The sequence below is a fragment of the Gracilinanus agilis genome, chromosome 2, assembly GCF_016433145.1.
Source record: "Gracilinanus agilis isolate LMUSP501 chromosome 2, AgileGrace, whole genome shotgun sequence".
Lineage (NCBI taxonomy): Eukaryota > Metazoa > Chordata > Mammalia > Didelphimorphia > Didelphidae > Gracilinanus > Gracilinanus agilis.
This window is the reverse complement of record NC_058131.1, coordinates 29,218,551-29,232,091: the sequence shown is the minus strand read 5'-3', so window position 1 is coordinate 29,232,091 and position 13,541 is coordinate 29,218,551.

Sequence of the window (13,541 nt, the reverse complement as noted above, 5' to 3'; positions counted from 1 at the left end):
AACAAAAACAGATCCTGCCCTCAAGGGGCTTATATTCTATCCAAGCTGTTACTAGGGTGGAGCAACTGGAGCTTTGCCCCAGGGTGCTAAATTTTAGAGAGTCCTGGTAGAACTCCTTTAGCAGATTCTTTAGTAAGAATTATTAGTTAAAATTAGGAAACTGCCAAAAGGAGGGCTAAGGGGAGCACTTCCTCCAACCCACTGTGCTTTCCTCTCTCCAGGACAGTCAGGGTCCTGAGGCATCTGTCTCTTACTCCTTTCTCATCACTGTTATGGCTTCTTATCTCATGGCGGTGGGTGGGACAAAGGTTAAATAATTACAAGCAGACAAGTTAATTTGAAGAATCCTGGGGGGGATTCAAGGCATCTTGTATTGGATATCCTTTTTTTTTTTTTTTTTTAAACCCTCACCTTCCATTTTAGAATCAATACCGTGTTTGGATTCCAGGGCAGAAGAGAAGTAAGGGCTGGGCAATGGGGGTTAAGTGACTTGCCCAGGGTCACACAACTAGGAAGTATCTGAGGTCAGATTCGAACTGAGGACCTCCCATCTCTGGGCTTGGCTCTCAATCCACCGAGTCAGCTAGCTGCCTCCTGTATTGGGTATCCTTGAAGGAAATGAAGCATTCTAAGAGGTAGAAGTAGGTAAGGATGCATTGGAAGCACAGGATACCCCATGAATGCAAAGACAACGAGGTAGGAAATGGAATGCAAGTTTCGAGGAATAGTAGCCAGGCCGCCATTTTGGAACGCAGAGTTCATGAAGAAGAAGAATATAAAGGAGGTCGAGAGAAACAGACCTGGGCATTGAGTAACCAAAGAAGGAAGATGCTTCCCCTCCCCATCTCTCTTTAAAGGGCTTTTGTGTTGGCTGGCAACACCCAGCCATCTACTTCCAGTCTTCCCTCTATGTGCCGTGGCTGCCAGTTGGACACCACCACAAATGTCTGGGTCGTTTTAGATCAAACACACAGACCCCTTAGAGGGTCCCCAAGGCTGCTTCTGGAGACCCAGTTCTGAGAAGTGCCTCCATCCTAAGGCTCTCATGCTGGGGGAGTCTTCACAGGAGCCTGGAGATACTGAATTTCCCTCTGAGTTTTTGGGCCCTTCTTCGAGAATGAGAGGCTCTCAGGGACACCAGCTTTGGGGCCTGTCCTTAGACTCATGGGATTTAATGGCAGAAGATCTCAGAGCCCCCTAACTTTAACCATGAGGGAACTAGGACCCCCACTCCAACACACAGAAGGTAGGTGATTTGTTCAAGGTTACCTACGTAATTTATAGCAGCAAGAGTATTTGAACCTACTTTTTCTGCTTCTGTGAAAAGAACACTGAATTTGAAGTCAAAGGATTTGGTTTCAAATTCTGCCTCTATAACTATATATAAAGCACATTTCTTTTCTGGGCCTCCGTTAGGAAATCCCAGTTCGTAAAATGAAGAGGTAAGGTTAGATCTCTAAGGGTGACTTGCCCAGGGTCACACAGCTAGTAAGCGTTTGTGTGACCCTGAACAAGTCATTTAATCTTCTTTGCCTCAGTTTCCTCATTGGTAAAATGAGCTGAGAAGGCAACGGCAAACCACTCCAGCATCTTTGTCAAGAAAACCCCAAATGGGATCACAAAGAGTTGGACACAACTGGAAAATGACCCAACCAAAAAGTGGGAAGCGTATGATCCTCGGAACTATAAAATATGGTTCCTCTTCTCTACTGCTCTGTGGAGAACACCCTAGCCCAACCTCTTCATTTTATAGAAGAGGAAACTGAGGCCGGTAGAGGGGGCTCAATCTAACCACCTTCCTCTGAGATCACTGGCACGCTGGCCATGGCATAACTTAAGGAACAATGTTTCCCCCAAGCTTCCACCCTTTTGCCAAGTGAGCTAATCCCTCCTCCATCCATAGAAGGTGTTGCTTCCTGTGGAAGACAATCAGAGTAGTGTTTCCCAGAGAAGTGATAAACAGCTGGTGCCGCCAAGACCGACCTGGGGCGAGAGGGTGAGAGGCTGCGTCTGAGGAACTGGAGGGAAGCGGCTGCCCACCCATCCCAAACAGTCCTTCCACAATTCCGGTTTTCCACTCCCTCTTTGGAAAGTGGGGGGAAGAGAGGGCAGTTCGGGGGTTATGATGGCTGTCTTCAAATGCTTGAAGGGCTATTAGGGGAGGAGGGATCAGTCTTGTTCTGCCTGACTCTGGAGGTCAGGAAGAGGAGAAATTGGGGGAAGCTTGACGGAGAGAATGCTTATAAAGAAGGACTTTCCCCACCATGAAAGACTTACATTAATTCTAGTTATGGTTATTACTATTAATTCAAGAAACCTCCCATTCTCCAACTTTCTAGGCATATGATTAAGGGACAAAAATAATGGCCAACTTTTTTTATTATCTTAAGTCTTGGAAAGCACAAATTCTAATGTTTGAGGCTCACAGTCCCGTTGTGAGGTCAGCCTTGTGGGTTATAAGGACCCTCCAATTTTTTTAAACCCTTAACTTCTATGCATTGGCTCCTAGGTGGAAGAGTGGTAAGGGTGGGCCATGGGGGTCAAGTGACTTGCCCAGGGTCACACCGCTGGGAAGTGTCTGAGGTCAGATTTGAACCCAGGACCTCCCGTCTCTAGGCCTGACTCTCAATCCACTAAACTACTCAGCTGCCTCAAGGACCCCAAATTTTCAGAAGAAGAAACCAAGGCTTGAGAAGCAAAGGGACTTGTCCATAGTTACATGGCTGTTAAGCTTTTCATTCATTTCTTCAACAAGTATATATCCCCCTCTTACTCTGTGCCTAGCCTCATGCCATAGGTAAAGGAGCAGATAGGATCCCTGCCCTCAGGCAGCTCACAATCAGGATGGAAAAACAAGTCTCTAACACAGAAGAGAGAATTGTTCAAGGCAGTGTTTGAAAGGCATGAATCATAGGTGTTGGGTGATGCTGAGGAATAAAAGATCCTTGGGGAATGGAGTGGTTATGGGAGGCTTCCTGAAGGAGGCTACAACTGAGCTGGGCACTTTGGAAGTAAGAAGGGGAGTAGGAGAGTCTGAGTTGGAAAGAATGGTGGATGGAAAAGGGCTGAGACAGCCACCCTTGTGTGCAGTGTTTGGGGGACCAATGAGGGGTACCTGAGGTTGTGGGTAGGGGAATAGATCAAGACAAGATTGGAGAGTAGATTCAAGGGAGGTTTTGGAAGGCAATTTCCTCATCTGTAACTTGACAGGGTTGGATGATAGGAACTTTAAGTCTCCTCTCAGTTCTAGGTCCATGGTTCTATATAAATAAATAATAAGAGTAATCAATAGATAAATGATCCATAGGGATACAGATGTATATACAAAGGTATGTGTGTGCATACACGTACATATACGCATTGAATATTGAGACCCAGGAAGGTTGTGACTTATCCAAGGTCATACCATCTAGTCATGAAAGCATAGAGCTGAGAAGGACCCAAGAAACCATCTTGTCCAATCCTTATTTTCTAGATAAGGCCCATCCCTTAGCACAGAGCATGACATGCAGCTACATATTTAAGAAATGCTTGTTGGTTGATTGATTGATGTCTCTAAGCATTCTCCCAGTAGTCAGTGTGGAAAACTCAGAATCACCTTGGACATGCACACACATGTGTGTATATTTATGCACACACACATGCAGCTATCTATGCATGATAAATACAGAGCATGAGAGCACAAGAGAACCCTAGAGGGGAAGGCAATAGCAACTGAGGAGAAGCCGGATAAATGACCCAGAGGAGAGAACAAGCCGGGAAGAGGAACTCCCTGGGTTAAGGGGCAGGAAGGTCAAAGTATTCTAAACTTGGGTCACAGCAGGGCGTCCAGGTGAAGATGACCTGTAAGAGATTGGAGCTTGGCTGAGCAGCACTTTGGGTTAATTAGCTACCAGGCCTAATTAATCATCAATTAGCCGATCGTTCTCCGGGAAGAGGGCCGCCTCTGTGAATTTCCCACGTTCCAGTCCCAGGCCACCAAACTCCGCAACCCCATCCCGGATTCCCGGCCTCTCATGCCTGTGGTCGGCCCCACCCTTTGGCTATCAAGGCTGGAAAAATGAATTCATCATCTGTTCTCCACAGGATTTGGCCCCCTCCCCCAGGCTGGCTCCAGTGTGGAAATCCACCGAGGAGTTTCAAGGGCCTTGGAATACCCATACAACCTGATCACCCACTCCTTCCCAGCTTCAGCCATTCATTCAGAGGCCAGACTCCCTCCCCATCCCCCTCCTGATCCTGACTCAGCTTTGCCCTGCTTGGAATGTGCTTCCCTGGCCTGCTGTCCTCTCCAAATCTGTCCCATTCTTCAAGCCCCAGCTCAGATCATAACTTGGCCAAAGACCATGAGCGTCATTGATCATTACAAATAGAAGGGACCTCAGGAAACTCAGTGGAAGACTACCAAGAGGGTGAGGACATTCTGAGATGACACAAAGTTGGGTTGAAAGAACTGGAGAATGAAAGTCTTCAGGAGGCATGGCAAGAGGAGGAGGAAAGTCATCTTCAAGTATTGAGACAACCGTCATAATGGAAGAAGGTCTAGAGGGCAGAACTGGGAGCAATGAATGGAGATCACCACAAGAGAAGATTTAGACTCTCTATGAAGCTTCCCAGTGATTAGAGACTTCCTAGAGTAGACTGGACTACCACAGGAGCTCTTTGGAGGTCACCAACATGGCTAGACGACCATTTGTTGGGACTATTAAAGATGGTGTCTCTGAATCAGGTATAAATGGAACCAGATGGTCATCACGGTACTTCCCGACTCTTGAATTCCTGGATTTTGGATCATCTGGTTCAACCCTCTCATTTTTCAGATATGGAAGTTGAGGCCTAGAGAAGGAAAATGACTAATCTAGGGTCACATAGCCAGGGTTAGAATCGGAATGTTAAAAAACCAAGTCTTCTTAACTGCAAGCGTGGTGCTTTTCCCAGCTCTCCAAGCTACTTCTAGACACGCACTCAGACTATAGACTCTGGCTTCTGACTATTTCACTCAACTGTAATTGCTTTATCCCAAATTACCAGTGAGTCTTAAAGGATCCTTATCCAGATTATCTTTATTATTATTTTAAAAATCATTATTATTTATTAATAACTTGACATGCATTATTTATTAATTAAACAATTAATTATTTGTTTATTTATCATATTATATATTTATTATTATTATCCAGATCATCTTTATGCCAGATCTTTATTCTTCTCTCCTCTTGGAGGCTTTTGTGATATTCCCCTTGGTTTTCTCCAATCTCCTTTGCTGTACCACCATCCATGTCAGACCCTTAATTGTGGGTGTTCTCCAAGGCACTGACCCGTTTCCTCTCCTTTTCTCTTTCTATATTCATTCATCTGGCGACCTCGTCAATTCTGATGGCTTAGTAAGATCCTTGAAACCTTATGAACTCTGATCCATGCAGGGACCAATCATGATTCCAAAGGAATAGTGATAAAGCAGGCTGCCCACATCCTGAAGAGAACAGAAGGAATCACAGACAAATGGAATAGCTTTATTTTGAATTTATTACATCTTTTAAAAGGAAAGTAAGTCACATGTAATAGACATCCACAGTTTCATATGTAGTGTCCTCTTTGCTGTTCTATGATGAATTCTGTACATGGAAGTATCTATTTTTTTAAAAATCAGCTACATGAGGACAGGGACTATTTCACTGACATCTTAGTATGGTCACCATGCAGCAAAATGCTGGCCAGGCATTCCTTAATGCTTGTTGATTGACTATCAGGATGATTCCCTCTTATCTGTCCCCTGTGCCTACCATGTATGCACTCTTCACTTCTGGGAATGAGAACCCCTAATTATCAAGGCAGCTCAGATACCACCTTATACTTGAAACCCTTCCTGAACCACTGCTGCTAGAACCTATCCACCCCACAAGAATTTATTTAATAAATTATTTAATATGTAATAATTTAAAATATATAATAAATTAATATATTTTATTTATTTTGTGAATGTCTCTAAGTATATGCTGTCTCTGCAACTAGATTGTAAGTCCAGTTGAGGACAAGCCCCCTGAGAGCAAGGACCGTTTCATTTTTTTCTCTGTATTCTCAGCACCTAGCACAGTGCCTGCCATATACAGTAGGCATTCAATAAAGGCTTGTTGGTTAATTGCTGAAAATGCTGAGCACTTCTATTCTCCAAAAGATCTGTGACTTCAGAAATAGGGATTTTTAATTCATCCATGCCTGACTGTCTGGGGTGATTATTGTCCATCTCCTCCCATACCACTCTCACAGGAGATCTACTCACTATTCTGGAGGACCTCCTTGATGTCGTACAGCAGGGGTTCCCAGACTTTTTGGCCTACCACCCCCTTTCCAGAAAAAAATATTACTCAGCCCCCTGGAAATTAATTTAAAAAAAATTTAATAGCAATTAATAGGAAAGATAAACGCACCTGTGGCCATCACCGCTCTCTGGATCACTGTAGCACCCACCAGGGGGCGGTAGCACCCACTTTGGGAATCACTGTTGTACAGACTCCAATGGGCCATCCTCCAGTTTCATTACATGACTTGCCCTCTTCTTTTCTGGGTATATATTTCTCTAATGACATCCTGTATGCTACTTCCCTATTGGCAATATTCTGCAGGCTTTCGTCTGCCTCAGTTTCTTCAACTGTAAAATGGGGATCATGATTGTGAAGTGGTGGTTGTGAGGTTCAAATGAGAGATCCTGTACTGTCAAGTGCTTGGCACAGAGTCAGGCACATATTAAGAAGGGCTTGGCCCTTGGCCTCTGAGAAGGAGGTATCATAGAATTGGAAGGTGACCTGGAAGAGAGAGATACCAAGGAAACACTGGCAGGAAAGGATTAAGGAGAAGGGGGTGGTCGGCTGAGCCAACTGCTGAAGACATGTTGAGAAGGATGAAGGAGGAGAAAAGGGCATTGGATTGACCACTGAAGAGACAGGGGGTAACCTTGGAGAGGCAGTTTCAGTAGAGTGGTAAGGTCGGAACCCAGAGTCTGAGGGTGGAGTGGGAGGAGAGGAAGTGGAAGCAATTAGTATCGATTTTTTTTTTTAAGTGTATCTGTGCAAGGAAGGAGAGGTACAGGATGATAGCCCGAGGGGACGATAAGGCCAGGTGAAGTTTTTTTGTTTGTTTGTTTGTTTTTAAGGATGGGGGAGAGAACTGGTAGGTTTGAAGGCATCTGGGATTAGAGAGAAGGGAAAGGTATTGACTGAAGCTCTCAGAAGAGAAAGGAATGGATGGGATCAAGGATACAAATACTGGGAAGGGTTGACTTTGGCCAGGAAGGCCACCTCTCTATCTAAGATTGGAGCCTGGGGAATAGTGTTGAAGAGATCAGAGGAGCAGAACTGGGTCTCCCATCCAACTGTCAAAATGGATTCAGCCAAGTCTGAGACAAAGTCCTCCCCTGAGTGGAAAGGGGGAGAGTTTGTTGTAGGAGGTTTGAGAAGAGATAGGCTTGGAACAGCTGTCTTGAGGAGGATCTGAGAGTCAATTAGCAAAGAATAAAAGGATTACTCTGTAGCCAGGAGTGCTCAATTGAGATTAGATAACATAAATTTATAGTGGACCCATTAGACACAATTGCCTCGAGTGACTTCCTCCAGCTGTATTCAGCAGTTGGCGAGTAGGGGTGAGTGGAGAAGGTGGATGGTGTGGGTGAGCCAGGGTTCAGGTGGCAAGATGTTTCTGAGGTTAGGAGAACGGGAGCAGTGGTTCGTTGAACTAGTTAAAGATTGCTCCTGGAAGACCAAGATTGCAAAGGCAAGATAGTAAAGCCAAAACAGGGGTGATGAATTGGGAGAGTATGGGAAGGAGAAATGGCCTTTTAAAGGTCATGGTGAGGACAAAGAAAAAATTTAGGTTAAGAAAGGACTATTAGGACAGATGCAGAGAGCCCTGGGAAGACTTCAATGAACTGATACAGAGAAGAGTGAGCAGAACCAGGTGAATAATTCCCATGATGAGAACAAAAGCTAAGCAATTTTGAAAGGCTTCGCAGATGTGACCAATTCAATGACCAGGCCTGACTTCAGAAGACTGTTAAAGTATTCCTATCACCTCTGAGCATAGAGACAAAGGACTAGAACAAAGAACTAGAGCCTCTACAGTGGGAGCTAGGACATGGTCTCCATGGAGTCACTTAGCTCCTGAGGATTGCCCAGAGATTGGAAGACGGAGTCACAGCCCACTGTCCCCTGATGACCAGTCGTGGGGGCTTATTTTCAACAGAACCACACCTACTTTTCACCCCTGAGAGCCCAGCACTCCACCTGCTTTGTCCGGTCTTGTATCAGATGTTGGCCTATAGTTTATAATCCAACCCTCACTTTGGGCAGCCAGGTGGCTGTTGGGTTGGGTGCCATGAGAAGCATTCTCTACTTACCCTTCCAATAGATCCATCATGAAAGGAGAAATATCAATGGGGCATGTGATCAAAAAAAGTTTGGAGACCACCGAACCAGAGGTGTAGAAAGGAACAGATCTGCAGATGTGACCAGTGTGTTCATTTGTTTTGTTTGACTATATTGGCTACACTAGAGGACTTCTGGTTAATGAGAGAGAGAGAGAGAGAGAGAGAGAGAGAGAGAGAGAGAGAGAAAGGGTTTATGGGCAGTGATAATGATGCAAAAAAAAAATGAAGAAAAAGAGGAAAAGAGTATCCATGAAACATTTTCAAAATTCACAGAAGAGAGCCAAAGGAAGTTCAGAAGGAAACATAAAGAAAACAGTTTTGCTACTATTGTGTTAAATTTAATATAGGGGATGAGAAGGAAGGCAGGAAGGAAAGAAACAAACATTTATTAAGTTCCTACTGTGTGTGAGGCACTATGCTTTACATATATGATCTCAGTTGATCCTCACCCCCCCCCAAACCCTTGGAGGTAGGTGCTGTCATTCCAATTTTTATAGTTCTATCACCCCCATTTTACAGTTGAGGAAACTGAGACAGACAGAGGTGGTGACTTGCCCAGGGTCACTCAGCTAGTGTCTGAGGCTGGATTTAGACTCTAGTCTTCTTGACTCCAAGCCTGGCACTCTCTTCACTGCACCATCTAGCTGCCTTTAGTGGGGATTGAACCGGTGATTTCTTTGGTATAGGGAACTTCCAGATGAGAACATCAGCTCTTTCAATGTAAGGTTGGAGTTGTCTCTGCAACTTTATGTCTTAGAAAGTTGTCTGAGAACACTAGTTGGTTAAACGACTTCCCTAATGTCACCCACTCAGGATATGGTAGAGGTAGGACTTGGAATTCACATCTTCCTGTCTTCGCAGTTGTTTCTAAAAATGGCTCCAAATTGGATTTAACAGAATGACACCATTTCAAATACAGTCCTCTTCCCTAGTTCCTGTATGTTGATTGACATGTTCGTTTTGTAAATTCAACATAAAAAAAACAAATTTTAAAAAATAGGGTTGGCTCGAGTAAGGGAGATTGATCGATGGAAGGTTAGGAGGTAGTGATCAGCAAGGGGGCTGGGGTAGAACAGTGAGGGGCAAAGGTAAGGCTTTGGACTCTTTAGGTACAGCTGAGATCAGGTGAAGGTAATGAGCATGAGTCCTGAGGAGCACGATGAGCTGGGAGGCTCAGTGGATAATAATAATAATAAGGAAGTTCCCAGATACGAGGATGAAGATAAGGGTTAATTCAGGAGAAGGGGAAAGCTGAGATGCAGATATTAAACTCCTTGACAGAAGATGGAGAGTCTAGGAGATAACGGGTACCAGTACAGGAACAGGTTATTTAATCAGGGTGAATAGAGCCTCCAAGGAGGAGAAGCTTCTGAACAATGGAGGTAGAGGGAGCAGGCACGATTGGAAGGATGTAGGAGTATGCCCACTCCTCCTCTTGGCCCAGGGTGGCATTGAGGTATTTGAAAGAAGGCCTCCCCAGAGCTGGAGAGAACATCCAGATATGCAACATCTCCCTAGGGGAGCCAGGTTTCTATGAGTAGATGCAAGTGGAGGCAATGGGAGGAGAAAGTCTTCTGTCACAGATCTTCATCAGTGGATGCTTTAAGGGACTTATCTTTTCAACTGGGGGGAGGGAGAAGGAGAACATGCCCTTGTAGAGAGCTAAGCACTTTACAAACATTTTCTCTACTGGTCCTCATAACAATCCACAGAAGCAAGTGCTATTAAGATCGTCATTTATATTTGGAGAAACTGAGGCAGCCAGAGGTTAAGTGACTTGTCCAGGGTCACACATCTAAAAGTGCCTGAGGCAGGATTTGAACTCAGGTCTTCATGACTCCTCTCTCTCTCTCTCTCTCTCTCTCTCTCTCTCTATCCACTAAGACACTTAGAGTCCTCATACTCTAACTGTGGTATTAGGGCATGAGCTTCTAGATCAGTGATTCCCAAAGTGTGCATCACCACCCCCTGGTGGGTGCTGCAGTGATCCAGGGAGGGTGGTGATGGCCACAGGTGCATTTATCTTTCCTATTAATTGCTATTAAAATAAAAAAAAAATTAATTTCCAGGGGGCTAAGTAATATTTTTTCTGGAAAGGGGGTGGTAGGCCAAAAAAGTTTGGGAACCACTGCTCTAGATGAAGAAAGTAAGGGGGAAGGATAGATAGAGAAGACAAAGAGACAGTCTAATGCTGAGACTTAGGTAGGAATGAACAGAGTTGGCTACTAAGGAACAAGACCAAGACTGGGAAATGGCCAGATAGACATGGTGAAAGTCAGCTGGCAAGTCTTAGTCAAATGAGCCAGAGGTCAAATCTATAGAAGCTGACAGAAGGTTATAGAAGCAGATACCACCAATCAAAGGAAAGTGCAGTTTCCAAGAAGTCTAGCTGCCAGGATCAAGACTCTAGGCTAGGTAGGAAGACTTTTATGAACTGATGCAAAGTGAAGTGAGCAGAACCAGGAGATCCTTGTACACAATAACAGCAATGTTGGGCAATGATCAACTGGTAATGACTTAGCTCTTCTCAGCAATTCAAAGATTCAAGACCATTCTTGATCCCTTCTCTTGCAACTCGAATTCCACTCTGCCATTTCAATGTCACACCCTTGATGAGAAATATTATCCACCTCCAATGGGCTCTGATTGCAGATTGAACCACAGTTTGTTTGTTTTTTTTCAATTTACTTTTCTTGCAGCAGGGCTAAGATGGAAATATATTTTGTATGATTTCACATATATAATTGACATTCATTTCTTGCCTTCTCAATGGATAGGGAGTATCAGGGGGGAGAGAGAGATTTGGAACTCAACATTTAAAAAAATAATGTTAAAAATAATAAATGAAAAAACACTGAAAAAATATGGCAGGCTAGGGAAGAATGAATCTGGGGCTTAGGCAAGAGGGCACTGAGCAAGAGGACTGAGGAACAGATACTGGGGACCAACAAAAATGGATGCTCTTACTAAGTTAAAGGGCTCCAATAGCCTCAGAAGCCCTTCATTCTTCTAATTCAAGGCAGGACTTTGTCCAAACCTAACCAGCCTTAGCGCTGGTACTAGTCATGTTGGCACTCCTGGCTGAAGTGTGAGGAAGAAAGAGAATGTAACTCATGGCAAGGAGAGAGGAAGAAAGAGAGGAGGGGGGGAGAGAGAGAGAGAGAGAGAGAGAGAGAGAGAGAGAGAGAGAGAGAGAGAGAGAGAGAGAGAGAGAATATTATCTTCCCAGCTCTTTGGTCATGTATATAGACATGTATACAGACTAAAAGACTATATACATGGTACTCTCCACTGTCAATACCTCCAATTGAATGATCCTAGGATTAGGGTTCCAAAGCATTTCAGAAGTCATCTAATATGACAGACATACCTGTATTTAGTCAGAAATCCTCTCTGTAACATGTGGGCAAATGATCCAATCGGTCTCTGCTTAAAGATTCTAATGACAGAGAACTTACTATAACCAAAACAATCTATGCTACAAGGATGGGTTATGAAGGGCTTTGAATGCCAACAAGAGAATTCATAATAGCTAAAATCTTCATAGCANGGAGGGGGCTTAGAACAGGGAATGTCAGAGCTGGGAGGGAGCTTAGAACAGGGAATGTCAGAGCTGGGAGGGAGCTTAGAACAGGGAATGGCAAAAGTGGGAGGGATCTTATAATGCAGAATACTGGAGCTAGAAGGGATCTTACCACAAGGAATGTAAGCACTAGAAGGGACCAGAACAATGCCTGGTAAATAAAAGAAGCTCAAAAAATGCTTCTTGAGTGACTGACCTTAGAATCCAGAGTTGAAATGGTCAATAGTAAATATTTAGAATATCACATCCTTTTATAGACAGGAAACCAAGGCTTTCCTAGAGTGTGGAAGAATGATTTGCTTATGGAAACAGAGATGTACTGATCTTCTTGTAGTACAAAGTATGTTGGCTTTGGAGTTGGAGGACTCAGGTTCAAATCTTACCTCTTCCACCTACTAGCCATGTCACCTTGGGTAAGTCATTTCTTTCTAGGCCTCAGTTTCCTTTTCTACGAAATGAAGGTGGTTGGCCTGGATGACCCTGAGTTCCCTCGTAGCTCTGGAGCTATGCTCCTATGACTCCCAGGCCAAGGCCCTCTCTGTGACACCAATTTCCTTCCAAGGGTTGTACACAAGTCAAAAGTTTATTTTCATTGTTTCTGAAAGGGGAGGGAAATCTTAACCCAGAAAAAAAAACCACAACATAAAAAACAACCCAACAACCCCAAACCATGCCTACAAAACAACAGCCTATAAAACATGACCCTACAGAAAGAGAAGATGAAGGAGTCACACTATGGGAATCTGTGGATCGTGAGGGGGGTGGTTGGGCCTGAGCAGGGGTGGGTGGCTGAAGTGGGGGAGCTGGGAAGCATCTCTTGAGAAAATGAGCTTTCTCAATGAGAACCAGATGGGTCCTGTTCCTAAACAGGCTCATGGAATGTCAGAACTGGAAGGGAGCTTGGAGAGTAACAAGTCATTTGGCAGATGAAGAAACTGAGGCCCACACAGGGCCTGGAGGTCACACAGCAAGGAAGCAGCGAAGCCAAGCCTTGAATGCTGATGTCCATGCTTCTGTTCAGGCCCTTTCCGAGACATGACACCTTCCCGCCTCAGCAGCAGTCCGCTGTCAAGACCCTTCCTTCCCCGGCGGGTTCCAGACCTCCGGCCTTATTTTGAGGGCTCCAGAATCCCACCGGTGTGGGGAAGCCAAAGACCGTAAACACGGCAAACCTTCGAGTAGAGATTCTTAACTGTGTTCTCCAATAAATTCTCCCCAAAGCAGAGTTTTGTTTCGTTTTTTACCTTTTCTCCATCGGAGACTCTTCGGCAGTTGGGTGAAGCCTATGACTCTTTCCTCCAAAAAAAGGTTTTACATGCATAAAATAAAAGCACAGGATTTCAAGGGAATCGAATTAGGTTGAGATAAAGGTAATTTCTCCCCAAGTTCAAGGACTCCTCGAAGTCTATCTATGAGCCCACGTTAAGAACCCCTGTCAGAGCAAAGCTACCAGGTGAGTTTCTTTGGATCCTTCAACCCAAAGTGGGAGCCACCACTGGTCTTATCGGGATAGCAGGGCATGCTCTCAAGCTGCCTGTC